Below are 26925 nucleotides of genomic sequence, written 5' to 3' on the forward strand. Positions count from 1 at the left end.
TGGCCACATAGTTGGAAGTAAAGCACTCCTAAGCAAATGTAAAAGAATAGAAATTATAACAAACTGTCTCTCAGACCACAGTGCAATCAAACTAGAATTCAGGATTAAGAAACTCACTCAAAACCGCTCAACTACATGGAAACTGAACAACATGCTCCGGAATGACTACTGGGTACATAACGAAATGAAGGCAGAGATAAAGATGTTCCTTGAATCCAATGAGAACAAAGACACAACATACCAGAATTTCTGGGACACATTTAAAACAGTGTGTAGAGGGAAATTTATAGCTCTAAATGCCCACAAGAGAGAGCAGGAAAGGTCTAAAATTGACACCCTAACATCACAATTAAAAGAACTATAGAAGCAAGAGCGAACACATTCAAAAGCTAGCAGAAGGCAAGAAATAACTAAGATCAGAGCAGAATTGAAGGAGCTAGAGACACAAAAAAACCCTTTGAAAAATCAATGACCCCAGGAGTTGGTTTTTTGAAAAGATCAATAAAATTGATAGACTGCTAGCAAGACTAATAATGAAGAAAAGAGAGAAGAATCAAATAGATGCAATAAAAAATGACAAAGAGGATATCACCACCAACCCCACAGAAATACAAACTACGATGAGAGAACACTATAAACACCTCTACGCAAATAAACTAGAAAATCTAGAAGAAATGGATAAATTCCTGGACACATACACCTTCCCAAGACTAAACCAGGAAGAAGTCAAATCCCTGAATAGACCAATAACAGGCTCTGAAATTGAGGCTATACTTAATAGCCTACCAACCAAAAAAAGTGCAGGAACAGATGCATTCACAGCCGAATTCTACTAGAGATACAAGGAGGAGCTGGTACCATTCCTTCTGAAACTATACTAATCAATAGAAAAAGAGGGAGTCCTCCCCAACTCATTTTATGAGGCCAGCATCATCCTGATACCAAAGCCTGGCAGAGATACAACAAAAAAAGGGAATTTCAGACCAATATCTCTGATGAACATCATTGCAAAAATCCTCAATAAAATACTGGCAAACCAAATCTAGCAGCACATCAAAAAACTTATCCACCATGATCAAGTTGGCTTTATCTCTGGGATGCAAGGCTGGTTCAACATACCCAAATCAATAAACATAATCCAGCATATAAACAGAACCAAAAACAAAAACCACATGATTATGTCAATAGATGCAGAAAAGGCCTTCAACAAAATTAAACAGCCCTTCATGCTAAAAGCTCTCAATAAACTAGGTATTGATGGGATGTACCTCAAAATAATTAGAGCTATTTATGACAAACCCACAGTCAATATCATACTGAATGGGCAAAAACTGGAAGCATTCCCTTTGAAAACTGGCACAAGACAGGGATGCCCTCTCTCACCACTCCTATTCAACATAGTGTCGGAAGTTCTGGCCAGGGCAATCAGGCAGGAGAAAGAAATAAAGGGTATTCAGTTAGGAAAAGAGGAAGTCAAATTGTCCCTGTTTCCAGATGACATGACTGTATATTTAGAAAACCCCATTGTCTCAGCCCAAAATCACCTTAAGCAGATAAGCAACTTCAGCAAAATCTCAGGATACAAAATCAATGTGGAAAAATCACAAGCATTCCTATACACCAATAACAGACAAACAGGGAGCCAAATCATGAGTGAACTCCCATTCACAGTTGCTTCAAAGAGAATAAAATACCTAGGAATCCAACTTACAAGGGATGTGAAGGACCTCTTCAAGGAGAACTACAAACCACTGCTCAAAGAAATAAAAGAGGACACAAACAAATGGAAGAACATTCCATGCTCGTGGATAGGAAGAATCAATATCATGAAAATGGCCATACTGCCAAAGAAAATTATAGATTCAATGCCATCCCCATCAAGCTAGCAATGATTTTCTTCACAGAAGTGGAAAAAACTACTTTAAAGTTCAAATGCAACAAAAAAAGAGCCTGCATTGCCAAGACAATCCTAAGCCAAAAGAACAAAGCTGGAGGCATCACTCTACCTGACTTCAAACTATACTACAAGGCTACAGTAACAAAAACAGCATGGTACTGGAACCAAAACAGATATATAGACCAATGGAACAGAACAGAGCCCTCAGAAATAATACCACAACCATCTGATCTTTGACAAACCTGAGAGAAACAAGAAATGGGGAAAGGATTCCCTATTTAATAAATGGTGCTGGGAAAACTGGCTAGCCATATGTAGAAAGCTGAAACGGGATCCCTTCCTTATACCTTATACAAAAAAAAAAAATTGAAGATGGATTAAAGACTTAAATGTTAGACCTAAAACCATAAAAACCCTAGAAGAAAACCTAGGCAATACCATTCAGGACATAGGCATGGCCAAGGACTTCACAACTGAAACACCAAAAGCAATGGCAAGAAAAGCCAAAATTAACAAATGGGATCTAATTAAACTAAAGAGCTTCTGCACAGTAGAAGAAACTACCATCAGAGTGAACAGGCAACCAACAGAATGGGAGAAACTTTTTACAATCTACCCATCTGACAAATGGCTAGTATTCAGAATCTACAAAGAACTTAAATTTACAAGAAAAAATCATACAACCCCATCAAAAACTGGGCAAAGGATATGAACAGACACTTCTCAAAAGAAGTCATTTATGTAGCCAAGAGACACATGAAAAAATGCTCATCATCACTGGCCATCAGAGAAATGCAAATCAAAATCACAATGAGATACCATCTCACACCAGTTAGAATGGTGATCATTAAAAAGTCGGGAAACAACAGGTGCTGGAGAGGATGTGGAGAAATAGGAACACTTTTACAGTGTTGGTGGGACTGTAAACTAGTCCAACCATTGTGGAAGACAGTGTGGCAATTCCTCAAGGATCTAGAGCTAGAAATACCATTTGACCCAGCCATCCCATTACTGGCTATATACTCAAAGGATTATAAATCATGCTTCTATAATGACACTGCACATATGTATTTATTGAGGCACTATTCACAGTAGCAAAGACTTAGAACCAACCCAAATGTCTATCAATGATAGTGTGGATTAAGAAAATGTGGCACATATACACCATGGAACACTATGCAGCCATAAAAAGGATGAGTTCATGTCCTTTCTATGGACATGGATGAAGCTGGAAACCATCATTCTGAGCAAACTATCACAATGACAGAAAAGCAAACACTGCATGTTCTCACTCATAGGTGGGAATTGAACAATGAGAACACTTGGACACAGGGTGGGGAACATCACACACCGGGGCCTATCATGGGATACCATTAGGAGATATTCCTAATATAAATGACCAGTTAATGGTGCAGCACACCAACATGGCAGATGTATACATATATAACAAACCTGCACATTGTGCCCATGTACCCCAGAACTTAAAGTAAAATAAAAAATAAAAATAAAATTAAATAAAATTAAATAAAATAATAAACATATAGATGAGTGGAGCAGGCTAGAAACTCCAGAAAAATAAGCATTAGAATTAGTGGTATAAAAAACGTTTATTTAATGAATCATATTAAGACAAATCAGAAAAGAAACTAAAGTGATAACTTTATCTTTTACTATTCAAAAAACTGATTTTCTAGGTTATAAATAAGTACTATGAAAAATCAAACAGTGAAAGAAAACATAAATTAGTCTCATTCTTAGGAATGTTACCCTAGGTATGACTTCATAGATACGAACATAAAGGAAAGATCATTAAAAATTGGCTAAATAACAATTTAAAATTTCTGTGCACAGAAACACCAAAATCAAAATTAAAAAGCAAACATCAAAATTTTGTGACAGTCAAAAGGGTATAACTTTTATGTAAAAATATTTTAACATTTATTTTAGATTATTTCTTTAATAAAAAATATATTAAAAGAAATTTTTAAAATAAATTTCTCCAACAGAAAAATGGACAGCAGATATTTTATCCCTATTGTTAATCAAATACATTTATATCAATAATAAAAAATTCAGTTAAAATCATTTATAAAATAAATACTGTAAGTATATAGTATCAGTTGGGAGGGGTACAGAGAAACAGATCTCAGTGTTACAGGAAGATGTAGATAATGTTTAGACATTTGGAGACATCTTTATGAAAATATGTACCAATTATATTAGAAAATAAAAATATATCTATGAGTTTCATTGACATTGAATATGTACAATCTCTCTGACCCAGATATATATACTTTTTTCTCTTTTAATTTAATTTTTTATTATAAAAAATTCATAAAACAAATCAATACAGGCAAATCTATTTTTAGTTTTAATCAACATTGTATGAGTATGTTTGGTCATACAAGTAAACTTAGCAGAAAATCAAAATTTCTACTTTATTGCATTTCTGCAGTATATTACCAACTTTACCAGAAATGGGTAATTGCTAAAGAAAACAATAATGAGTTACATTTTTGTTTCGTTCATAATTTTAATAGTAATGGCTTTTGGTGTTTCACTAGAAACCAAAATCTTAGCTTTTGGGTGGAGACTGAAATGTATTCTATCTTAAGGGAGTAAATGTCTAGGAGTAAATCTATAATTCTGCTTTTTCAAAGAGTTTTATCAGGATAAATGTGAAATTTGTCAAATTAACTTCAGATATTAATAGAGATAATTTTTCTCTTCTTATTTGACATAATGATGTATTAATATGTTCCTAAACTTTAGAAATTATAGTCTTCTTGAGATTAGGCTATAGTAGGTAAGTTTCAATAGTTATTTCTGTATTTAATTTACTAAAAATTTTTTTTCTTTTAATCTTGGTAGATCAAGGTACGGATAAACTGCCAGATAGGAGTTTTACACCTGAAAGTGTAGAATCAGCTGCAGGACACATGGATCAAATTCAGACAAGTGAAGTTGACCAATACCAAAAATTGAGAAGTATGTATTATGTTGATAAATATGTTTTAAAATAATAGACATAGAGCACTTGATTATTTAAAAATATGTTATAAATGTGACTCAGCTCTATTTATGGCTTTATAGTTGAATTTTCCTTTAGGATGAATATTTTAAAACAATTTACCAAAAATTAGAGTTTCACAGAGTTAATGAATGCTGTAAAGCTATTAACACCACTCTTCTCATATTTTTTTTAAAATTTATTTATTATTATTATACTACTGTATTTCTTAAATTTATTTGGTGAAGGAATCTGCCTTTTTCTTTTTCTTATACTAGTATTTCATGGAGTACCAGTTTGGGAAACACTTTTCTAGGAATTTTATAGAGCTATTAGAGATTACTTAAGTAATTGTGAATGGAATGTTAGAAATATGGACAGTGAAGGCCATTCTGATGAGGTCTTAGAAATGAGGAACGTGCTATCAGACACTGTAGGATATGCCATCCTTGTTATAAAGTGGGAAAGATCTTGACTGAATTGTGTTTGCATCCTAGTGTTTTATGAGAGGAAAAATATAGGAGTGATAAAACAGGATATTTGGTGGAAGAAATCTCTAAGCCAAGTCTTTAGGGTGCAACATGACTTCTATTGACTATGTTTAATAAAATGCATTAAAAGATAAATTAAAGACAGAATTTATAATCAGAAGAGAAACAGCATGTGAAGATTTGGAAAATTTTCAGACTGGTCAAATTGAGAGAGCTCCTTTGGGAGAGAACACCAAGAGTGTGGCCAAGTGATTGTTTGATGAAGAGATTAGTATGGAGAGAAGCAAGACAGATGGTATTCAACAAGACATTGGGAGAATAACTCTGAATGCATTTACGAAATCATTGGGACTTCCCCTTCCATCAAGGCCCATAGTGTCAAGGCCTGAAGCCCAGAACTATTTCAAAGGTGGGGCCTCAGGTGCCCTTGGGATCTTGGAGCTTGCTGTCCAGTGCCACCTCAAGTCTTTGTTCCCCACTTTCAGACACAGTGCTTTTTAGCCACCCCAGCTGTGGCTCATGAGGGCATAGGTGTGGTTCACATCACCCCTCTAGAATGTACAAGACATAAACCTGTATGGTGCTATCCATGTAGTACTAACTCTGCAGAGAGTGCAAGACCTGTAGGGGCATGGCTACCTCTACCTAGATTTCAAAAGATGCCTTAAAGAAGCTTAGGACCCAGATAGAAAACTACCACAGGGGTGGAACCAACACAGAGTGCCCCCAGTATGATAATGCCTAGTGGAGCTGTTGGTACAGAGCCACTTCTGTGATACCCCACTAGGGCAATGCCTAGTAGAGCTGTTGGGGCAGTACTTCTTCCACAACCTCGTAACTGCAGAGCCACCAGCATGCAATACTAGACTGGGGGAGTTGCAGGCACTCAGGCTCAACCCATGAGTGTTACTGTATGGGCAGAGCCCATCAAAGCCATGGAGGCAGGGCTGCCCAGAGCCTTAGGGACCCAACGTCCATGCCAGTGTGTCCAGAAGGCAGGACTTTAAGGCAAATAATATTATTATGGAGCCTTAAGACTTTATGTTTGCCCCATTAGGTTTTGGATTTAGTCAAGATCCATTATCCTTTATTTTTTCCTATTTCTTCCTTTTGTAATAAAAATGTCTATCCCACCATTGTATTTTAGAAACATATAACTTGTTTGATGTCACACATTCACAGATGGAGAGAAATTTGCCTTTGGAAGAATCATATCTTGATTCTCACCCATGTCTGATTTAGATGATATTTAGATGAGACTCTGGACTTCAGACTTTTTGAGTTGATGCTAGAACTAGTTAAGACTATTGGGACTATTGAGATGCAATGAACATACTTTATGTGTGAGATGTACATGAATTCTGGAGGACTAGGGGTGGAATGCTATGATCTGAATGTATGTTTTTCCCTAAAATTCATATATTGGAACCTAAGACCCAATGCGATGGTATTAAGAGGTGGGGCCTTTGGGACATGATTAAGTCACAAGGACTCTACCCTTATGAATGGGATTAGTACCCTCGTAAAAGAGGTAGAAGGGAAGTCCTAGTCCCTTTTGTCTTGCAACCATGTAAGGACACAGCTCTCATCTTTGTCACTCTTCCATATGTGTATGTAAGGACACAGATACTGCAGCATCTATGAGGAACAGGCCCTCACCTGACCTTGAAACTGCTGTTCCTTGACCTTGTACTTCTCAGTTCTAAAATACTGTGGTTAAATGATTTGACCAATATCATCACATGGTTTATAGGTAGAGTAGCCAATATTTGAATGTGAGATTTCTCTTTTCTAGGTTATTGTTTGTCTTGCTTTAGCTTTTAAACTTTGAAGTCCTTATTTATTAACATCATTCCATACTGTTTTTAGTGACTTTAATTCTTCATTCATATCATCTTCAATTCTCCAGGACTGTTTTATTTCCATCACACTTGCCTTACTCAGATTTTTCCAGGAACACATTTGAAAAAAGCAAAAAACCCAGACCCTCTCAATTATAGAAATTAGATCCATTCACAAAACATTTAGGTCAATCTCAGCTGGATGTGCAATGCTGGCTGGGTATCCTCCTACATACACTCATACCTGCCCCTGCACTAGGTGTTGGAATCCACAGACTCCTAGGATTCAACATGTTCCAAACCAAACTTACCTTTACTCTGGACCTGATTGTTTTGATATGTTCCCTTTTATTATTGTAGCAAGGTTGAACATTATGAAAAAGCACAAAGAAGAAAATAACAGTCACTAATATGCCTACAAACCAGACTCAGAATTGGCCTTTGTTAACTGTCATATTGGCTTCTAGGCTTTTGTCTGTCTGTCTATCTATCTATCTATCTATCTATCTATCTATCTATCTATCAATCATCAATTTTTGTGAGTATGTGGATACTATATAACTCACAATCCTTTATCTTAACATTATAATGTTACACATAAAGCTAAAGACCCCTCCCCTCGTGTTATTTGATTACCATCATTCTCAGTTATCTTTTTTACTTTCAGAGCTAAGCAAAATCTTATTTTTATGTACATCCTTTATTTCATAGAAATATATGGTACGTTTTTGTGTAGTTTTAAGTATATAACAGATTTACTATTTAGTAATACTAATAGTTCTTAATACTAATAGTATTTTAGTATTAGTATGACTTAGTATCTAATAGTTTTATTAGTAATATAATTATTAGTAGTATTAATAGTATAATAAATGTTATTATACTATTTCAACTTAAATAGTATATAATAAATGTTGTTATTGGTAGAATTGGATTTCCCTGCCAGATAAATTATACAATGTTTCCTGCAAACCTTTTGATTTGTATCTATTTATATATTTGTTTGTTTTTTTTTGAGTGTTTTATTTTTCAAGTTTTGTTTCCTTCCTTTCTTCTCTACCAAACTGAAACTTTACATTCCATTATTTGTTTGTCCTCAATTTTTTGTCTTAACAAATGTATTTAGTCTTATACATAATTTTTGCTATGTCTAAAGCTAATCAGTATCTTTAGCTCCATTACAAATAAAAGAACCTTAGAAATATTTTACTTCCATTTATACTCTTAAATTGCTTTCTCACTCCAAACTAATCAAAAAAACAAACTGTTAAAGTGTTAATAAGTTTGAATATGTGTGTTCAGCCATCATTATTTGCTTTTTTCATGCTTTCTGTATCAGTTAATAGCATGTTTAGTCATGGGTGAAAATCATCTTTCTCTTTTTTTCTTGCATTTTCATGACTACTAGTCAGGCAGAACATCTTTTATTCCTTACCTCTTTTCATTTCCTTTTCTGTTATGTTGTACCCTTTGCCCATTTTTTATTAGGTTGTCTGCTTTTTTAAAACATTCTAGGTGCTTTTATATATTAACAAAATAAGTCAGATAGCACATACTTTTAAAATCATTTTATAGTTCTATCTTTTATATGTTGGCACATATTTTTTCAATTTATTGTGGTCTTGTATGTTTCTACTTTATTTACAATTCTATGTTTCTGTTCTTACTTAGGAATGTCCCTTTAACTTCAAGGTTATATGGATATTTTTCTATGTTTTCTTTTAGCATTTGCTTATTTTTACATGCAGTTTTTAATCCATCCAGCACATGTATTTCATAAGGTATATGATTGTTATAAATACTTTTGCTTTCTTTCATAGGGCTAGGAAATCCTATTTCCAATATCTAACTCTTAATATTGACAGAGAAACAGATTCAAACATGCTCACAACTTATCTAATGCTAATTAACTCATAAAACTGAAATATGATATGTAAAGGGCCAACATTATATAAATGATCAAAAATACAATTGTCTACAAAAACATAGGGTCAAAAAACCAAGAAAGCTTAATGAAAGACATACAGTAAGTATATCGAATAATTTAAATTCAAATTTCATATAAGCATTCTTAAATTATATAAAAACGCATAATGCAATTATCATGTTTAACTAGTATCATGTTACTGATTATGAGACATGTCCTTTTTAGGTAACATAAGGAAGCAGAAATGTTAACAATCAAATTGTGAAACAGTGCTTTATTTTTCATTTATTGTAATGTACTTCAATTTTGGAGAAGCTAAATGTAAAAATACATGCGTTATTAAAAGTATAGTAATAATGTTTTTAAGACATGAACACCCAAAACAAGATGGCTCAGAAAGGTTCAAAATAAAGATTATCACCCCACCCTGCACACACAACACAAATTGAAATTGAAAGTAAATAGAAGATAGAAGTATTCCTTCACCTTAATTCTGACTTCCTCAACATCTATTTTCAGCTAAACTATGAGAGAAAGACCCCAAATTGTGTGCTAGTCACGGTGATAATCAGTATATTTAACAACACTGGTATGGCAGTATATTAATAATATAACATATGAATTCAGAAATGGAAGTCATTGTATTTTATTCTCTAAAAGTAACGATTATGGTACTCCCAATCATTGTCAGTTTCAGGCTATAATAAATTCACTAGACAAAACAGACTTTAAACTAATATTACATTTATTTGGCTTCTTAACATAATAAAGAAGAGGGAATACAGAAAGCACAGTGTCTCTCTCACTGGGGCACCCAGCAGCTACCACGTACCTTGTTTCTTTTGTTCTCTTCACCTATATTGACCATGTGCATCTACTAATAAAGGAATAAAAGGGTCTATGGTACTTGATACAGAAAAGCCACATTTCCCATAAACATCTTGCCTGCCTTTAAACTGTCTCTAGAACTTCCATTGGTGTACTCCTATTGCTTGAGCTTCTAAAACACCTCTCCATTCATCTTTAATGATATTAGGCTCCATGGTAAGTAGCATAGCATAGAGCCCCTCTTAGAGATGGTTTTATAATTTCTCAGAGTTGTTTCTGGTATAATGCATAAGATTAATAAGTGCTCTTTCCTGAATGGCCTTTTCCAAGCGGATGGCCAACTGTGGTAGTTTTATGTCAGCTTGACTAGACTCTAGTACCTGGTTGCATGGTCAAACACAAGTCTAGATGTTACTGTGAGGGTGTTTGTATTAGATATAATTAACATTTAAATCACCAGGCTTTGAGGGAAACAGCTTACCTTCCATAATGTGGGTGAATCTCATTGAGTCAGGTGAAGGTCTTGAGAGAAAAGACTGAGATCCCCAAAGAAGGAATTCTGCCTCCACAATGCCTTTGACTTAAGACTGAAATGTTGACTCCTGCCACAGTTTCCAGCCTGCCAGCCAGCCCTAAATATCCCATGAGACAGTTCCTTAAAACTTCTCTCACTCTTTCTCCCTCTCTCCTTTCTGCTTCTGGAGAACCCTCACTAATACATATTTTGGTACCAGGAATGATTCTAAAGGAACATAATTTTAAGGATGAATTTTCTGAATTGGTTCTGGGGTTTTGGGAATTAGTTCACCAATATTATTAGTTTTAAACGCAGAAATAACTCTATCTCCAGTAGTAAAGAGAGCACTGATACCGTGGCATCATATGGTAATAGGACACAAAATACCACCACTGGATACTCCTGATCAAATACTTAAAAACAGCAGGTTTCTGAGTGACCATTTATTTGATACCTTAACATATTTTTGCCAAAGTAATGAGTATAATGATATTAGCTGGTTACTCTTACTATGTTAGACAAAGTGGGGAAAGAAAAGGATGAGCTTGGAATTCAAATTTCCATCCCAAGAGCCACATAATGACCTACAACTTTCTATGACTAACCTGAAAGAAACCCTGGTCCTCCTATAGCTACAGATTGCTGAAAACTAGCTCAGATTGCTGAAAACCATACCCAGAGTCTCATCCTGTGAGTAACTGAATTATAATGCAAGTTGAATTCCCACTTTTATAGGATATCTTCTGTTAAAATGAGAGCATTGATTAGGATAGAACAAAATCCTAAAACCTGGAATGAGGAAATATGGGAAGATCCTAATGAAGCTAGGGATGTTTACTTCTAAACTCTGCTGAGTCCTCCTTGCCATTAGAAGCAGGCTTTCTAGAGACTGATGTCAGCAACATGGTGGAATAGGAGGTTCCTTACTTTTCTCCCTCCCACAGATGCAGAAAATAAACATTTCTGCATGGATCAATTCTCTCTGAGAGCCAGAAAGTGGTTGAGTGACTCCTACACATTGGGAAACTGAAAAAATATCCACCTAATGGGTAGGGAAAGCAAAGACTCATGCACAAACTTCATCCTAAGCACAATGTCATACAATTGGGAAATAATTCACAATTCATAACTTCTTCCAGAGGAATGAAGGGTTTGGACCACATATAGAGTTCTGCAACATTTACAGTTTCTGCCAGAGGGTTTGGCTCTTCAATTACCTACTTCAGGGAGTGAACGGAACTTGGAAGTCATGAGTTTGCCTAGAGAAGAGAGAGCAAAGAGATAGTTTTGAATGAGTGTGCGGGCACTTCTCATGGCTAGTTATAGGTCCCCAGAATCTAGTTTCTTCCTGGAAGTAGTTTGTTGGCACACTCTTCCAGAAGCTGCCTGATATATATATATATATATATATACACACACACACACACACACACTACCCAGAGTCACATAGATTCAACACAGTGCTTATCAATATTCCAATTACATTTTTAGAGAAACAGAAAACAAAAATTCGATTACTTCTATAGAATCACAACAGACATCACTGTTGTGATGTCTTTGTAATACAATTGTTTTAAAGCCAAAACAGTCTTTAAAAAGAAAAACAAAGTTACAGGCATCACACTTTCTGGTTTCAAATTGTATTACAGAGCGATTTTAAAATATAAAAATATTTTTTAAAAACAACTATGGTACTGGTATAAAAACAGATATATAGACTGATGGAAGAGAATACAGGGCCCAGAAATAAACACAACCATATATGTCAACTAATTTTCACAAGGCCATCAAGAAGACACAGTGGGAGAATGGCCATCTCTTTAACAAATAGTGTTGGGAAATCTGAATACTCAAACGCAAAATAATGAAACTGGACCTTATTTTATAACATTCACAAAAAAAAATGGATTGAAGACCTAAACATAACACCTTTAACTATAAAACTCCTTGAAGAAAACATAAGGGAAAAACTTCTTGATATTGATCTTGGCAATAATTTTTGGATATCTAACCAAGAGCCTGAGACACAAAAGCAAAAGTATACAAGTGGAAGTATAATGAAACTAAAACTTTTCTGGACAAAGGAAACAATGCAGAAAATGAAAAGACAGCAACAGATTCAGAGAAAAAACATTTGTGAATCATATATTGTTAGATAAGCAGTTGATATTCAAAATATGTAAGGAACTCACACACTCAACAGCAAAATAACAGTAATAGTCTGATAAAAATGGGAAAAGAACCTAAATAGACACTTTTTGAAATAAGACATACAAATGGTCAACAGGCATATGAAAAGATGCTCAACATCACTAATCATCAGGGAAATGCAAATAAAAACCATGAGTTATCATCACACACCTATTAGAATGGCTGTTATCAAAAAGATAACATGTTGGTGAGGTTATGGAGAAACAGAATCCTTATATACTGTATAGGTGGTGAAAAACAATAGGGAATTTCTTTAAAAAATTAAAAATAGGATTACCATATAACCCAGCAATTCCCCTTCTGGGTACATACCCAAAGGAAATGAAATAAATACCTAGTAAAGATATTTGCATCCCTGTGTCCATGCAACAGTACTCACAATAACCCCAAGATATGAAAACAACGTGTTTGTCAGTGGATGTATTGGTAAAGAAATTGTGGTGTTCTCATACAATGGAATATTATTCTTCCTTTTAAAAATGAGATACTACCATTCTCAACAACATGGATGAACCTGGAAGACATGCTAAGTGAAATAAGCCAGGCACATAAAGAAAAATACTGCACGATCTCACATATATGTTGAATCTAAAAAGTCATACTCATGGAAGTAGAAGGTGGAATGGTGGTTACCTGAGGCTGGGGGAAGGGGGAGAAATGGGGAGATGTTACAAAAGGGCACAAAATTTCAGATAGGAGTATTAATTTCTGGAGAGCTACTGTATAGCATCGTCATTATAGTTAATAAAATATTCTGTATACTTGAAAATTGCTAAGAGAGTAGACTTTATTCTTACTACAAAAATTGGTATGTGAGGTGATAATTAACTTGATTTAATCATTCTGCAATATATACATGTATCAAAACACCACTCATACCCCATAAATATATACAATAAAAAAACAGGGCTGGGCGTGGTTGCTGCTCACGCCTGTAATCCCAACACTTTGGGAGGCCGAGGCAGGCGAATTGCAAGGTCAGGAGATTGAGACCATCCTGGCTAACATGGTGAAACCCTGTCTCTACTAAAAACACAAAAAATTAGCCGGGCGTGGTGACCAGCGCCTGTAGTCCCAGCTACTCAGGAGGCTGAGGCGGGAGAATGGCGGGAACCCGGGAGGCAGAGCTTGCAGTGAGCCGAGATGGCGCCACTTCACTCCAGCCTGGGCAACAGAGCGAGACTCCGTCTCTAAAAAAGAAAAGAAAAGAAAACAAAACAAAACAAAAAAGCTGAAGCAGCCTTTTCATTCCTTCATTCCTGTTGGAAAAGATTAATCCTGCTCTGTCCGAAGAAACTATAATTGCCTCCCTTGAGAAACTTACCTTGCAAAACACTTCTGATTCTCCTCAAGACTCAACCCCACCACCCTCTTTTGCCTGTAGACCTATAATTAGACTCAAGTCCTACCAGCCCCCTAAAGATTAAGCACAAAGTTTCACTCATGAGAAGGTGCACTGCATTCCAAAAGAACTACATAATTTTTCTAATTTGTTTAGACAGAAATCAGGGGAATATGTTTGGGAATCAATATTGCATGTATAGGATGAAGATGAAAAGAACAAAGTTAGATCACACCAAATTTATTGATATGGTATAATTTATTTATCACTAAGCAGAGATTGTTGGTTTAATGTTGCAGCATGGAGGTTACAAAGGACTGTAACAGTCAGTTTGGTTGGCTGAAACATGGACCAAAAGGTGGCCTATACTAAGTGAAGCTGAAATGCAGAATTGCCTTGGTTTACTGAAAAGGAAGGGATTCAAAGGCCTAGGAAAATTGGAATGTTAATGTGGATTTATCATTTAAGATCTGCTAACCCAAAGAGAATAAAATACCTAGGAATCCAACTTACAAGGGATGTAAAGGACCTCTTCAAGGAGAACTACAAACCACTGCTCAGTGAAATAAAAGAGGACACAAACAAATGGAAGAACATACCATGCTCATGGATAGGAAGAATGAATATCGTGAAAATGGCCATACTGCCCAAGGTTACTTATAGATTCAATGCCATCCCCATCAAGCTACCAATGAGTTTCTTCACAGAATTGGAAAAAACTGCTTTAAAGTTCATATGGAATGAAAAAAGAGCCCGCATCTCCAAGACAATCCTAAGTCAAAGAACAAAGCTGGAGGCATCATGCTACCTGACTTCAAACTATACTACAAGGCTACAGTAACCAAAACAGCATGGTACTGGTACCAAAACAGAGATATAGACCAATGGAACAGAACAGAGTCCTCAGAAATAATACCACATATCTACAGCCATCTGATCTTTGACAAACCTGAGAGAAACAAGAAATGGGGAAAGGATTCCCTATTTAATAAATGGTGCTGGGAAAATTGGCTAGCCATAAGTAGAAAGCTGAAACTGGATCCTTTCCTTACTCCTTATATGAAAATTAATTCAAGATGGATTAGAGACTTAAATGTTAGACCTAATACCATAAAAACCCTAGAGGAAAACCTAGGTAGTACCATTCAGGACATAGGCATGGGCAAAGACTTCATGTCTAAAACACCAAAAGCAACGGCAGCAAAAGCCAAAATTGACAAATGGGATCTCATTAAACTAAAGAGCTTCTGCACAGCAAAAGAAACTACCATCAGAGTGAACAGGCAACCTACAGAATGGGAGAAAATTTTTGCAATCTACTCATCTGACAGAGGGCTAATATCGAGAACCTACAAAACACTCAAACAAATTTACAAGAAAAAAACAACCCCATCAAAAAGTGGGCAAAGGATATGAACAGACATTTCTCAAAAGAAGACATTCATACAGCCAACAGACACATGAAAAAATGCTCATCATCACTGGCCATCAGAGAAATGCAAATCAAAACCACAATGAGATACCATCTCACACCAGTTAGAATGGCGATCATTAAAAAGTCAGGAAACAACAGGTGCTGGAGAGGATGTGGAGAAATAGGAACACTTTTACACTGTTGGTGGGATTGTAAACTAGTTCAACCATTATAGAAAACAGTATGGCGATTCCTCAAGGATCTAGAACTAGATGTACCATATGACCCAGCCATCCCATTACTGGGTATATACCCAAAGGATTATAAATCATGCTGCTATAAAGACACATGCACACGTATGTTTATTGTGGCACTATTCACAATAGCAAAGACTTGGAATCAACCCAAATGTCCATCAGTGACAGACTGGATTAAGAAAATGTGGCACATACACACCATGGAATACGATGCAGCCATAAAAAAGGATGAGTTTGTGTCCTTTGTAGGGACATGGATGCAGCTGGAAACCATCATTCTTAGCAAACTATCACAAGAACAGAAAACCAAACACCGCATGTTCTCACTCATAGGTGGGAACTGAACAATGAGATCACTTGGACTCAGGAAGGCGAACATCACACACCGGGGCCTATCATGGGGAGGGGGGAGGGGGGAGGGATTGCATTGGGAGTTATACCTGATGTAAATGACGAGTTGATGGGTGCTGACGAGTTGATGGGTGCAGCACAGCAACATGGCACAAGTATACATATGTAACAAACCTGCATGTTATGCACATGTACCCTAGAACTTAAAGTATAATAATAAAAATTAAATAAATAAATAAAAATAAAAATAAAAAAATAATAATCAAATAATGTAATTAAAATAAACCAAATAATTTCAATAAATATAAATTTAATATTTGGACAATATCCTCAAAAAAAAAAAAAAAAAAAAAAGATCTGCTAACCCATCTTAGGAGGGTCCAGAGGACATACCTTTCACCACAACTGTGAGAAATGTGAAGACAGCCCAAGCATTCTCAAACAGCCCTGTGGTTGCTCTTCTCTATTGGTCAGAAATCACACTGGATGTTGCTGCTACTGAATTGGGAATCTTAGATGCAATAGGAATAATTGGGTCTCAGAGGCCAAGTAGTGGTGTTTAAACATCTGAAACAACAGTGTTACAACAGTTACCACAATGGAAATCAGAGTCAAAGTAGAAATCAGAATAGTCTGGCTTGAGTTATCTATGGCATTGGCTAGTTGATCATTGTGTTTACTGAAGTGACATAAATGGTCAATCTGCTAAATTCCTTCTTAATCTGTATAAGCAGAAGAGTTCTAGATCAAGTGGACAAAAGTCTAATTTAAATAATAAAAACACAGTCATGGCCTCTCAGTCAATTCCCAGACTTGATCAAGTTTACAGACTCAGGACCCCTTGAAGGAAGGGTACCCTTGAGGAAGGACCCAGTATACTGCCAAAAATTTATACCTTTAATTTTTCTCCCAGCCTTCCTCAAAGGGACCTATGGCCTTTTTGCTGGGGCTACTATGCAACATATAAAAGAAAATAAGATTTTTAAAGGATTAATGGACAGTGCCTCTGAACTGACACTAATTCCAAAAGGTCAAAAATGTCATGATGGTCCACTGGAAAGGAAGCTATGGAGGGCAAGTGATCAATGGAATTTTAGCACAGATCTGTCTCACAATGGATCCAGTGGGAGCTGAACTCATCCTCTTGTCATTTCCCCAGTTCGTGAATGTATAATTGAATAAATATACTCATCAACTTGCAGAATTTTCACATTGGTTTCCTGACCTGTGGAGTAAGGACCATTATGGTAGAAGAGGCCAATTAGAAGCTACTAGAACTGCTTCTACCTAGGAAAATTGTAAACCAAAAGCAATATTACATTCCCAGAGAGATCTGGAAGATTAGTGACTTCATCAAGGACTCGAGAAATGAAGAGGTTGTGATTTCAACCACACCCTTCAACTCACCTATTTGGCCTGTTCAGAAAACAGATGGATCTCAGGGAATAACAGTGGATTATCATAAATTTAAATAGACGGTGATTCTAATTATAGATACTGTACTAAATAATGATTTCATTGCTTGAGCAAATTAACATATCCCCTGGTAATTGGTATGCAAATACTGATCTGGAAAATTGCTTTATTTTCTGCTTTCCTATAGTGAAGAAGCAGTTTTCTTTTAGCTGGAAAGTCTAACAATGCATCTTGACTGTCCTACCTTGAGGGTAAATTAGTTCTCCCCCTCTATATCATAATTTAGTTTGCCAGGAACTTGAAAGCCTTTCTGCAAGATATCATACGTGTTTGTTACATTGATGATATGCTGACTGGACCTCTTGGGTAAAAAGTAGTCTAGATATATTAGTAAGATATTTGCATGTCAGGAGGTGGGACATGAATTCAAAAAATTTAGGGGCTTTCTACATCATGAAATTTTTAGAAGTCTAGTGGAATGGGACATGTCAAGATATTCCTTCTGAAATAAGGAAAAATTGTTGCATCTGGCCTCTCCTACCAAAAAACAGTTATAATGCCTATTTGACCTCTCTGTATATTAAGGCAACATATTCCTTATTTGGGCGTGCTACTGTGGCTCACTTACTGAGTGACCTGGAAATCTGTTAGTTTTGAGTGGGACCAAGAACAAGAGAAGTTTCTGTAACAGGTACAGGGTGCTCTTCCACTTGGAAAACATGATCCTACAGATCCAGTGGTGCTGGAAGTGACAGTAGCAGATAGGGATGCTCTTTAGAGCCCTTGGCAAGTTCCTATAGGTGAATAACAGTGCAGGCCCCTTGGAGCAAAGCATCTCATTCTCTGCAAATAATTATCCTTTTTGCATAACAGTTCTTTGCCTGCTATTGGGTGTTAGTAGAAACTGAACACTTAACCATGGACCACCAAGTTGCCAAGCAATCTGAGCTGCCCACCATGAACTGGGTGTTATCTGACCCTCCAAATAGTTTGGCATGCAGGTAGTACTCCATCATCAAATAGAAGTGGTGTACATGAGACAGTGCTCAAGCAGGCTCTGAAGACACAAGTAAAATATATGATGTAGCCAAATACCCATGGTCTCCACTTCTGCTACATTACCTCCTCTCTCCCAGCCTACTCTCTTCAGTACCCCTTTCAGCAATATGAGGTTAAAACCAGGTACTATGAATACTCTCTTGATTTTTGGTTCTTGTGATGGTGCTTTTTTGTGTTGTTAGTTGTTAAAATTTGATGTTTCTGTAAGGGGGATCAATAGTGTAGACTTCCATCAGCCATCTTGCTCTAATCCTGTCAGTCTCTTTTCAACCACCAGATCTTGCATGAACTAATACTAATAGAGTAACAACTCACTCATTACTGTGGAGAGGACACCAAGCCATTCATGACAAATTTTATCCCATAGCCAAAACACCTCCCACTGGGCACATATCCAACATTGGTGATCAAGTGTCAACATGAGATTTGGAGGGGAGACATATGCAAACCATATTACTTTTCCATTGAATTTTTGTTCAGCCACTGTTCTGGGGGTTGTAAGAGATATGATATGTTCATACTATATTTTGCTTTTTACCTAATATTTATACACTGGTCATGTTAAATGTGATTCTTTGTCCAAATGAGATATATTTCAGGGAGCCAAGTGGTATAAAATGTGTTTTTCTAAACTATTGATTGTATTTTCTGCCTTGGCTTCTTTTAGAAGAAATTTAAAAACCAAAATAGAACAACTATCTATTCCTTTACAAATTTATTTGTGAAGTGGAGGCAGAGCAAGATGGCTGAATAGAATGCTCCAGCAGTCATCCTCCTCTTCTCCCTGCAGGAATATCAAATTGAACAACTATCCATACAAGAGAGCACCTTCATAGAACCAAAAAGTCAGCTGTCTGAAGAAGGATGGGTACAAGCAAGTCCAGACTGCAAAAACTAGCATAAATACCTAAACTTTGCAATGCCCAGACATTAACAAATGTCCACAGGCATCAAGAATATATAGGAAAATATAACCTCCCCAAACTGATTGAATAAGGCATCAGTAACCAGTTCTGGCAAAACAGAGATATGTGACCTTTTAGAGAATTTAAATGGCTGTTTTGAGGAAGCTGAATGATCTTCAAGATAACATAGAGAAGGAATACAGAAATTTATCAGAGAAATTTAACAAAGAGATTGAAGTAATAACTTTAGAAACACCTAGAAATTCTGGAGTTGAGAAATTCAACGGACATATACAAAAATGCATAAGAGTATCTTAACAGCAGAAGTGATCAAGTAGAAGAAAGGATTACTGACTCAAAGACAGGCTTTTGAAAATACAGAGAAGAAAAAAAATGGAAAAGAATGCAGTATGCTTACAAGATTGTATGGCTATTTAAATAACATTATTTAAATTTACAAGTATGTATTTAATACTTGTATTTAATATTACAAGTATAGCTATTTAAATAACATTAATTCCTTTCTTTCATCAGTATTCTGTATTTTTCCTTGTAGAGATCTTTCTCCTCCTTGGTTAAATATATTCCTAAGTATTTTATTTGTAGCTATTGTAAATGGGATTACCTTCTTGATTTGATTCTCAGCTTGTTAAGGTATACAGAAATGCCAGTAATTTTTGTGCATTGGTTTTGTATCCTGAAACTTTACTGAATTTGTTTATGAAATCTAAGAGTTTTGGAGAAGTCTTTAGGTTTTTCTAGATATTAGATCATATTATCAGTGAACAAAGATCATTTGACTTCCTGTTTTCCTATTTTGATGTCTTTTATTTTTTTCTCTTGCCTGACTGCTCTGCATAGGACTTCCAGTATTCTGTTGAATAGGAGTGGTGAAAGTGGGCATCCTTGTTCCACTTCTTAGAAGACTGCTTTTAACTTTTCTGTGTTCAGTATGATGTTGGCTGTGGGTTTGTCATATCTGTCCTTTATTATTTTGAGGTATGTTTCTTCTATACCTAGTTGATTGAAGATTTTTATCCTGAAGAAATGCTGAACTTTATCAAATACCATTTTTGCGTATGTTGAGATTATCAAAAGGGCTTTATTTTTAATTCTGTTTATGTGTTGAATCACATTTATTTATTTTCATATATTGAACCGTCCTTGAATCCATGGAATAAACCCCACTTAATCATGGTATATTATATTTTGATGTGCTATTGGATTTAGTTTGCTAGCATTTTGTTGAAGATTTTTTCAACTATAATCAGCAGGGATTTGGGTCTGTAGTTTTTTGTGTGTCCCTGTTCAGCTTTGGTATTAGGGTGGCTTCATAGAATGAATTATAGAGGATTCTCTCTTTTTTATAATTTTTGGAACGGTTTCAACAGGGTTGGTACCAGTTCCTCTTTGCACATTTGGTAGAATTTGGCTGTCAATCCATCTAGTTCTGTGGTTTTATTTTTTTAATTGGGAGATTTTTATTACTAGTTCAATCTTACTACTCCTTATTGGTCTGTTCAGGATTTCTGTTTCTTCCTGCTTCAATCATGGAAAGTTGTATGTTTCCAGAAATTTATCCATTTCCTCTAGGTTTTTCTCTTTTTGAGTGTATAGTTATTCATGTACTCTGATAATCTTTTTAAATTTCTGTGGTATCAGTTCTTATGTCTCCTTTTTCATATCTGATTATGTTTTCTTGGATTTTTTTTCTTGGTTAATCTAGATAGTGATATATCAATTTTTAAAACTCTTTTCAGGGAACCGAGTTTTCATTTTGTTGATCCATTGTATTATTATTATTTCTTTTTAAAATTATACTTTAAGTTCTGGGATACATGTGCAGAATGTGCAGGTTTGTTACACAGGTATACATGTGCCATGGTGGTTTGCTGCACCCATCAACCCGTCATCTACATTAGGTATTTCCCTAATGATTTCCCTCCCTGAGCCCCCCAGTCCTCAACAGGTCCCAGTGTGTGATGTTCCCCTCCCTGTGTCCATGTTTTCTCATTGTTCAACTCCCACTTATGATGAGAACATGCAGTGTTTGTTTTTCTGCTCCTATGTTAGTTTGCTGAGAATGATGGTTTCCAGCTTCATCCATGTACCTGCAAAGGACATGAACTCATCCTTTTTATGGCTGCATAGTATTTCATGGTATATATGTGCCACATTTTATTTTATCCGGTCTATCATTGATGGGCATTTGGGTTTGTTCCTAGTCTTTGCTATTGTGAACAGTGCTGCAGTAAACATACATGTGCATGTGTCTTTACAGTAGAATGATTTATAATCCTTTGGCTATGTACCCAGTAATGGGATTGCTGGATCAAATGGTATTTCTGGTTCTAGATCCTTGAGGAATCACCACCCTGTCTTCCAGACTGGTTGAACTAATTTACATTGTATTATTTTTAAGTCTCAGTTCATTTAGTTCTGCTCTTATCTTTGTTATTTCTTTCCTTCTGCTAGTTTTAGGTTTGGTTTGTTCTTGTGTTTCTACATCCTTCAGGAGCAGAGTAGGGTTGTTAACTTGTGATATTTATTTTTATTTGATGTAGGCATTTAACATTAAAAACCTCTGTCTTAGCACTGCTTTTGCTGTATTCAAGAGGTTTTGGTATATTGTATCTCCATTTTCACTTGTTTCAGACAATTTTTAAATTTCCGTCTTAATTTCATTATTGACCCAAATATCATTCAGGAGCATGTTGTTTAATTTCCATGTATTTGTATAGTTTCAAGAATTCCTCTTGAAATTGATTTCTAGTTTTATTCCTTTTGGTCTGAGAAGATACTTGATAAGATTTTGATTTTATAAAATTTATCAAGATTTGTTTTGAGGCCTATTATATGGTCTGTCTTGGAGAATGTTCCATGTGCTGATGAGAAGAATGTGTATTCTGAAGATCTTGGGTAGAATTTACTATAGACGCCCATTAAGTTTATTTGTTTTAGCATGTCATTTAAGTCTATTGTTTCTCTGTTGACTTTTTGTCTCAAAATCTTTTAAGTATTATCAGTGGTCTATTGAAGTCCCACTATTATTGTTTTGCTATCTTATTTCTTATGTGTAGTAGTAATAGTTTTATGACTCTACGAGCTCCAGTGTTTGGTACATATAAATTTAGGATTGTAATATCTGCTTGTTGAATTGATCTTTTTATCATTATATAGTTACCATCGTTGTCTTTTTTCTTTTTACAGTTGTTGCTTTTAAGTATTTTGTCTGATATAAGAATAGCTACTCTTGCTCACTTTTGGTTTCCAGTTGTGTACAATACCTTTTTAATCCCTTTTCCTTGAGTTTATATGAATCCTTCTGTGTTAGATGAGTCTACTGAATACAGCAGAGATTTGGGTTGTGATTTTTTTATCCATTCTGCCATTGTGAATATTTTAAGTGGATCATTTAGGCCATTTACATTCAATGTTAATATTAAGATGTGAGGTACTATTTTCTTCATCATGTTAAGTGTTACCTAATTTTTTTAACTGTGTTTTTATTTTATAGGTCCTGTGAGTTTTAAGCTTTCAAGAAATTATATTTTGGTACCTATTGGGCTTTTGTTTCAAGGTTTAGAATTCTTTTAGTATTTCTTGTAGTGCTGCTTTGGTAGTGACAAATTTCCTCAGCATTTGTCTGAAAATGACTTTATTTCTTCTTCATTTATAAAACTTAGTTTTGCAGAATACAAAATTCTTGGCTGACAGTTATTCTGTTTAAGGAGGTTGAAACTTACTTTTGCAGGATACAATATTCTTGGCTGACAGTTATTCTGTTTAAGGAGGTTGAAGAGTGTTCCCCAATCCAATATGACTAATATGGTTACTGCTGAGAAATCTGCTGTTAGTCTGATAGTTTTTTTCTTTTTAGGTTACCTGATGCTTTTGTCTTACTGCTTTTAGAATTCTTTCTAACTGCCCAGTGAAGTTGCCACATTCCAGGGTGCCGTTGCGGCATGTCTGCAAGGTGATGTGACCTGTCCTCAAGTTTTCCAGCAGTGGATACCAGCACCAGCTTTAATGGGGATGGCAGGAGAGTGACATACACTCTGTGAAAGTTCTTGGTTATTGGTAGCCTCAGTGTGTTGGCTTTTTTGAACACCAGTTAAGAGTAGTAATGAACTGGTCCCACAGACAGAATAAGGACCTCCTGGTAGCAGAGTGGTGCAGGCAGTAGTGATAGCTGAGATCATGCAGCTATTTTCTCCTTCCTAGGTGCAGTGCTGTTCTACCAGGAGATACTGTAGTGGATTGTGTTGGTTGGCCTCCAGCCAGATGGCGGCGCTTCCAATTGTGGGAGTAGCAGTGGGATTTCTGCTTGCCTTATGTTGTCCAGGGTAAGGTACTCTGGTTTCATGGGGCAATGGGCAGGGCCATGTAGGTTTCAAGAGATTCTATCCTTTGTGTTAAGCCAGGGTAGGTGACAGGGCAAAGCCAGGTGGAAACTGGGTCTGCTGGGTTTGTACTCTGAGTCTCCTTGTGCAGAGCAAGCAGCAACCCCAGTGGGTGTTGAGGGATGGGAGTGGGTCTCAGGCCACTGGGTTGTATGTACCATAGGGGAGCATTGCTGCTTCTGCTATGCAGAAGAGTTTGTGCACGGAGTGGGGAGTAGCAGGCAGTGGTAAGCCCCACATAGTTCCCACTCATTTGGTGAGGCAGATCCACTCCCACAGTGTTCCACTGGCAGCAGAAAGCTGAGTTCCAGTCAGTCTATAATCAGAACTCACAGCTACTGGGAGTCATAAGTTTTCCACAGGGAAATCGCAACCATGGCTTTTAGGCCACACTCCTCCGTGTTCACTGCAAAGCCAGACACCCAGCTCCTGCATCCACAGTTACTACACTCAGGACTCCTGTACTCAAAGTCTGCTTTCCACTCTCCCCAACCATGGCCCTAGCCAAGAGAGTTTGTCTTATATTGTGAAACCCTGTTGGGAGCTTCTTTCAACCTGTGACCAACACCTGAACTTTTTGGCTATCCTCTGCAGGGTCCCCTGTTAAGATCAGTAAGGAATGGCTGCCCTTGGTCTGCACTGGAATCTGGGAGTGCATGCAAGGATCTTCCCACTGCTGCTCCTACTTTTATATTCCATTACCCTTCCCAAGTCAGTTCCTGCACTGGGTGAGATTAGGGCCTTCCCTGGTGATGTGGACTTTGAGGATCCCTGGTGGGGGTGTGTATGCCAGAGGCAAACTTCCCACCTCTTACATTCTGGGGACTTGGAGCCCTTCACCTGACTCACAGTGTAGGCTGCAGCCTTTTGTTTCCTTCAAAGAGTCCATAGATTCTTTTGGTTTTCCTGTTCAGGTTCGGCATCACTTCTTGAAAAAAAAGTTCACAGTGTCAGTCTCATTATCCCATCTTCTCTTGATCTCCAGGGTTTCTGCTGAGAAATCAACTGAAAGTTGTATTAAGACTTCATTAATTTTGATATGTTTCTTTTCTCTTGCTACTTTTAATATTCTGTCCTTAACTTTTTAATTGGATTATGATGTGGCTTGATGATGACATTTTGGCTTGAATTTGACTGGTGATCTGAGCTTCCTATACCTGGATGCTGTTTTCTGTCTCCATGTTTGGGATAATTTCAGTCATTATTTCCTTAAATATGATTGCTAGGCCTTTTTCTCTCTTCTGTCATTTCACAACTCCTATTATGCTGAGGTTAGCTTATTTGATGTTGTCTCATAGTTCTGATAGGCCTTGTTCATTGTTTTTCATTCACTTTTCTTTTTGCTCCTCTAATTGTATAATTTCATATGTTCTGTCTTTGAGTTCACTGATTTTTTTTTCCTGTTTAAATCTGCTGTTAAGCTTTCTTTGAATTTTTTTTTCAGTTGGAATCATTTTTAATATTTAAATACAAAAAGTGAGCACTGACTTCTGTTTTTTTAGATACACACACAGGTCTAACAACCAAACTCTGCAGGGGAAATGAATTCCTGATCTGTCTTCCAGTCCCCATTCTGTGGCTGAAGCTGCAGCCAGCCTCCCTCCTCTCATACCTAGGGATTCATAGTGGCCACTTTACACTACAGGTGTAATGCATTTTGTCTTTCACATTGCGTGCATGTCCCTCCCCAACAGCTCCATTCTTTAAAAAAAAAATTAAAAAATATAAAAGGCAGTCGTTAATGGTCAGGGGCACATCCCTCCCACTGGCATCAGTCCTTGCCCACAAGGGGAAAGTGACATCTTCCAGTTAGGAGCAATTTGGTGAAAGGAGTGGGGTGGCCAGAGCAGGAATAACCATCTGCATGGCTGCACTCTGGTATCAGAGTGAAGACAGAAGTAAGGATAGTGTGGAGGGCACAGTTGCAAGTTGAGTCTTCTCATGAGACAATGTGGGGAGAATTCTCCCCACTAGGTTTTGATAGATCAATGTGCCAAAGTTAAAAAAAAAAAAATCCAAATAATCAGCAGTTCAAACACTTGAATTTCAAACTTATCCCACCGAGACAGCTCAAACAGCAGTAACTTCTCAGTCTCAAGGACAATGGGAAGAACCAGGATCATAAAGGAAGTGGTCCCAATCCACAAGGCTGCCCTGGAAAACCTGTGCATTTTTTGAGCCACAAAGAGGGAAAGATCAAAAGTGGCTCCGGCTGCGGACTGGACCCTCTCCGGAAACATCTCCGTCAGGTCCCATAGTCTCTCCGACAGCGTCTCATCTAGCTCCTCATCGTCGTCCTCCTCCAGCTCCTCCTCAGGCTTCTCCGCGTCGCCTTTCAGGAGCAATTCTTCCGGGGAATGGGGTTCCCGGGCACCGGCAGCAGCAACGGCGGCAGCCATGACTGTAGGGGCGCTTTCTTTGAATTTTTTAGTTCAATTTACATATTCTTTATTTTGAGAGTTTCTCTTTGGTCTTAAAAAATTGTTTCTATTTCTTGGTTAAATTTCTAACTTTGTTCCTGAATTGTTTTCCAAGTTTCATTTAGTTTTCTATCTGTATTTTTTTGTAATTCCTTTAACTTTTAAAATAAGATTATTCTGAATTATTTGTCAATCATTTTATAGATCTTCAGTTTTTCTGAATCCATTACTGAAAGTTTTTTGCTCTTTTTTGGTGGTGTCATATTTTCCTGAGTTTTTACAAGTCTTGCATTTTTATGTTGATGTCTGCACATTGAGCTTTTGCAGGTGTTTTTGACAGTGTTAGGCCTTTACTGCTTAATATTAGAACTTAATCACTGGTCTGCTCTTGCTTCTCAGTCTGGGCAAGACTTAGAGTGAGAACTGGAAATTAAATGGTGCACTGGAAATAAATCACTGCCCTGTTGTTTTCCAGTCTGTGGAAGACTTATAGTGAGCCCTGTAACTTCAACACTGCTTCAGAACTATGTTGCTGCCCTGCCATTGTTCTTCAGTTACAAAAACTATTAATAGAAATAGTTTGTATTTTTAAGTGAGCACCAGAACTTAAATGCCAAACATGTAGATGTTTCCAGG

General features: G+C 36.6%; 1 protein-coding gene and 1 pseudogene across 1 annotated transcript in view; one reads left to right on the forward strand and one right to left on the reverse strand.

Moving 5' to 3' along the window:
* The window catches only part of CCDC7 (coiled-coil domain containing 7), a 442752-nt gene that overhangs the window by 321527 nt on the left and 94300 nt on the right, over positions 1–26925 (forward strand). The gene's annotated exons all lie outside the window — the stretch shown is intronic.
* On the reverse strand, positions 24746–26272 carry LOC107000093 (mitochondrial import receptor subunit TOM22 homolog pseudogene; annotated as a pseudogene).

The sequence above is a fragment of the Macaca mulatta genome, chromosome 9, assembly GCF_049350105.2.
Source record: "Macaca mulatta isolate MMU2019108-1 chromosome 9, T2T-MMU8v2.0, whole genome shotgun sequence".
NCBI classification, from domain to species: domain Eukaryota; kingdom Metazoa; phylum Chordata; class Mammalia; order Primates; family Cercopithecidae; genus Macaca; species Macaca mulatta.